Source organism: Sorex araneus, chromosome 2, assembly GCF_027595985.1.
Source record: "Sorex araneus isolate mSorAra2 chromosome 2, mSorAra2.pri, whole genome shotgun sequence".
In the NCBI taxonomy this organism is placed as follows: Eukaryota; Metazoa; Chordata; class Mammalia; order Eulipotyphla; family Soricidae; genus Sorex; species Sorex araneus.
Genome location: NC_073303.1, coordinates 159,145,151 through 159,150,057, shown reverse-complemented (window position 1 = coordinate 159,150,057; position 4,907 = coordinate 159,145,151). Strand labels below are relative to the sequence as shown.

Sequence of the window (4,907 nt, the reverse complement as noted above, 5' to 3'; positions counted from 1 at the left end):
AGCACCACCAGGAATGATCTCTGAGCACTGAGCCAGGAGTAAACCCTGAACACCAGCACATGTGGCCCCCAAAAAACAAAAATACTAACCCACCATCAGTAAGGTGTCTGTGTGTGTGTGTGTGTGTGTGTGTGTGCAGGCACACGTGCTCTCATGTGTGCATGATGTACATATCCATTATTTGAAAACACAAGGGTTTTTTTTTTCATTTGCTCTCTCAATTTTATAACCTCACTGGAGTTAACAGCATGAATGTATAAATTATTGAGGGCACAATTAGCAGCTAATTTTGTTACCAAAGAGCAAAGAAAGCTAACCAGTCCATGTGAGAACAAAAAAAGAAACAAACCTTGAGAGCCGAGAGGAATAACTCAAAGGCTTAGAATTCTTGCCTGGGAAGCAGCAAGTTGCAAGCAAAGTCAGCCCTGCTGTCACACATGCATGAAACATGATCCTGGTAGTTTTGACTGTTTGAGCCTTGCAGCCCTGCCCTTCATATTCCCTGGAGCATTCCAGGCCATTTCTGGTCACACCACAGTCAGGTGTGTGCGAGCACAACAAAAGATGTGACCCCTGGCCAGCACCACAGCTTGTCAGCATCATGGCCAGGCAGTGCAACATCAGGCAAGCAGATGCGTGAGCACCACAGTGAGCAACAACCCCCACCCCCCAACCCTCTGTCACAAGAACTACAACCACAATGTGCATGAGTATCACAACTAAGAACATCACCCTCTGCAGGCATCTTTGCCTAAATGTACTAGCAACAAGACCTGATGTGCACCTCCTAACAGTGGGAAAAGGACTAGAACTAAAATTGTGCAAGCATCACAATCAAGTGTGTGACCTATGGTCACTGAAACACCACCACTGGCAAAAAGAAAGGGACAGGAATGGACCGTGTTTTAAAAACTCATGTATGCCTGAAACGTAATCACAAAAGTTTATAAGTCTATAACTGTATCTCATGGTGATTCACTAAAAAAATATTTTTAATTTAAAAAAATAAACTAAAAGACAAAAACACAGGACCTCATTCTATATGCCCGTGGGCCCTGGCATCCAGAGGTGGTGAATGTGGCCACATTGACACACAGGCATGCTTCCATCACAGTAGGCTCATTGCTGAGGTAACAATGGGACCTGTGACATGCATAAATAAAATATAACTTAATTTTTTTGAAAATTGTTCAAAAAGGAAAAGAAGTCATCATCTTTATCTTGATGGTATTAATTTTCTCTCTAAGATGGAATGTACCAGGTCACCAATCTTAGAAAAAAGTCTATAGATTTTAGGCAGAACTGTTCATGCATTTTTTTCTTAGCCTCAAAGTCACTATCAGCTCTCCAATAGAGCAAAACAAAACAAAAACTCAAGAGAAGACAGGGCTCGTAAAGCAGAAATTATTTCTCAGTAAGACTCTCAATAAGAGTTTCACAAAGACTCCTTTCTGCCATAAAGCAATACCCAATTTAAGGTTCTGTCTTTCTATTTAAAGACACCATATGACTTCTGGGGGCTAGAATCTTCTGACATTTTAGAGTCATCTGATTTTTTTTTCTCTTCCTCTATTTCATATCTAGCCAGTCTTCAAATCTTATCAACCTTTCCCATTACAATGTCCTCAAAGTATGCATTTCTTTAAAACCTTCCATAACCCCATCATCACAGCATGCCTGTTCCTAACACTGACCATTTAGCTGGCCTTCTTGCCTTCATTCCCTTCCTATTCAAACAGATCAAAGTCAATAAATAAAAAAGAAAATCCCCCAAACCTGCATGTTCCTTAGCTCCAAAGACTCCCCATTATCCCTCAGAGTAAGGCACTACAGTAGCTTGTGCTCTACTCCTTACAACCACCTTCTCTCCTACTGATCTAAACATACTATCCACTCCTTATGCTAAACAAAATAGGTCAGAAGGAGAAAGACAAATACTAAATCATTTCTCTCTTGTGAGAATTATAAGTAAAAGAATTAAAAGTAAACAAATCCCAGAAACAGACAAAATCCAAAACTAACCTTTGGATTCCAACCACAGAAGCAAGGTTGCCAGAGATAGACTAGATGAATCAAATAGTGAAGGGCGCTGATTCCTTGGTATCATGGTGGTGTGGTAACATTACTTTTTTTGTTTCTTTTTTAAAAAATTTATTGAATCACCATGAGATACAGTTACAAGCTTTCATGTTTGAGTTGCAATAACACAATGATCAAACACCCATCCCTCCACCAGTGCACATTCCCCACCACTAATCTTCCCAGTATAACCCCCTCTCTCCAACTCTCCCCTGCCTCCATGGTGGACAATTTCCCCCATACTCTCTCTCTACTTTGGGGCATTATGGTTAGCAATACAGATCATGTTTGGTCCTTTACTTTCAGCATATATTTCCCATCCCAACCGATCCCTCCAACTATCATTTTCTTAGTGATGCCTTCTCTGTTCATTACTTTTGAAGCCACTGTCATCTCAGTTGCAAACAATTCAACACCATGTCTCTGGCTGCTTCCCAGCCTCAGTGTGTTGATAAGTAGACCCATCTATTTGCCCAAACAGCTGCTCTGATTCTACTCACCTGAAAATGAAATTCAGCTGAGGGTCACATTCAAGACTAACCTCAGGAATCAGCCTATTGGCTCTAAGTGAAGCCTTCTCTTCCTCTAACTTCCCTGAGCACAGGAAGTAACCTGCTCTGACTTTCCCATAAAAGGTGGTCGTATATAGCAGATATTTAATAAATAGTTATTTTCAAAACTATCTTCTTGGAAAAATACATTTCAAAAACCTCTAAAGAAAGTTTGAGTCTTAATATGTAAATTAATGAAGACTGAAGGGAAAAAGGCAGTGTCTCCCAAACATAATGTATCCAGATCAAGTGTACATTACGTGTCTGATTCAATATTAATATTTCATATAACTGTCACTAGCTTCAGATTTTAAAGAATTTGTTCATATAAGTTAAGCTAAGTTTTGGGGTTTTTTTTTTGCCTTTTGGGTCACACCCGGCAATGCACAGGGGTTACTCCTGGCTCTGCACTCAGGAATTACTCCTGGCGGTGCTCAGGGGACCATAAGGGATGCTGGGAATCGAACCTGGGTCGACCACGTGCAAGGCAAACGCCCTACCGGCTGTGCTATTTGGTCCAGCCCCTCAGGTAAGTTTTTATCAAATGGTACAAATATTTTTCTAAACATTATAGTCAGTACCCCCAAAGTTTACAACTCAGAATGAAAAATGAAGAACATTTACAAATCGTCTAAGTAAAAACTTATTTTTATCAGTGACCTTATAGTGAAGTAAAAAGAAAATAAACATTACAATGGACTTGAATTAATTTACCTTTGATTCTTAAAATGATATTATTAAAAATCAAATTTGCTTGAGGGGTTGGAACGATAGCACAGCGGGTAGGGCCTTTGCCTTGCACGCGGCCGACCGGGGTTCGATTCCCAGCATCCCATATGGTTCCCTGAGCACCACCAGGGGAAATTCCTGAGTGCAGAGCCAGAAATAACCCCTGTTCATCAATGGGTGTGACCCAAAAAGCAAAAAAAAAAACCCACACAAATTAGCTTGAGCCAAAGTCTTAGCAAAGAAATGAGTGGAAAATCAGGTCTGGCCTTGCTCTCGTCCCAGCGGATCCAGCTCCAGCAGCCAAAAACCTCCAGAACTCAACCGCTGCCATGCTCGTGGCTGCTCTTCACATGCTGGGGCAGAGTCTCACCCACCCAGAATCTCACCCTGGACATTTCATACTTCACACCTCCAATATACCAAGAGCAGCACATCCTTGGGGCTGGAGCAATAGCACAGCGGGTAGGGCATTTGCCTTGCACACAGCTGACCTGGGTTTGATTCCCAGCATCCCATATGGTCCCCTGAGCACTGCCAGGAGTAATTCCTGAGTGCAGAGCCAGGAGTAACCCCTGTGCATCACCGGTGTGTGACCCAAAAAGCAAAAAAAAAAAAAAGGAAAAAAGTATCACACCACATTTGATTGGGTTTAAAGTAGAAGGCAACCAATCTTAGGGGGAAATGTATTTATACATTTATATAGATATAAGCACACAAGTCTCAACCTTTAATAACATGTTACTAATCTCTTATAGAAGGGCTCATGGTTCTGGGGTGAAATACAACAGTCTTCACACTTTCCCCTAGGAAACCATTTTTGTCTCATTTTTAGCGAATTTTTCACAACAGTAATACAAAATAAATTATTTTTCTCTGCTTTGGGGACAGAGTTTTGGGTTCGGGATGGAAATATGGTGGTGGGAAGGTGTAATGGTGGTGGGATTGGTGTTCAAATATTAAATGTAATCAAATATTGTGAACAACTTTATAAAAAATAAAACAAAAAAGAAATTAAAAAACAAAGAAAGATTGCCCATGAGTGTAAAATAGAAGAGCAGTAGCATCGGTGGCAGCTTGCTTTTAATGCCATCAGATATTAATTTATGTTTACTTTGCAATACAATAAGGCAGAACTACGTGCACATCGTGAAATGCTTTCCATATTACTTAAAAGACTGCATTTAGGATTGATTGTTGGGGGGAAATTCCGAATAGTAATAGTTCTTTGTTGAAATATTGAATGTATCCAAAGTATAGAGAGAATAAAGTTAAGATCATTGGCCACTCAGTTGCGGGGGCTGGGGGGTGGGAGGGGGCATATTAGGGTTCTTGGTGGCGGAACAGGTGCACTGGTGAAGGGATGGGGGTTTGATCATCATATGACTGAGACTTAAACCTTAAAGCTTTGCAACTTTTGTCACGGTGATTCAATAAAATAAAATTTTTTTAAAAAGACTGCATTTAGTATGATTTTATTTGCCCAAATTATGGAAATAAGAACTTTTAGACTAAATCTCTTTGCTCTAAGCTAAGTTTCAGAATTGAGAA

General features: G+C 40.4%; 1 non-coding gene across 1 annotated transcript; it reads left to right on the top strand.

Moving 5' to 3' along the window:
- Positions 1–1,029: 1,029 nt before the first annotated feature.
- Positions 1,030–1,154, top strand: LOC129403026 (small nucleolar RNA SNORA1). Its single transcript, XR_008629016.1, has one exon. It is a non-coding gene; the product is annotated as a small nucleolar RNA SNORA1 (small nucleolar RNA).
- The last annotated feature ends 3,753 nt before the right edge of the window (positions 1,155–4,907 follow it).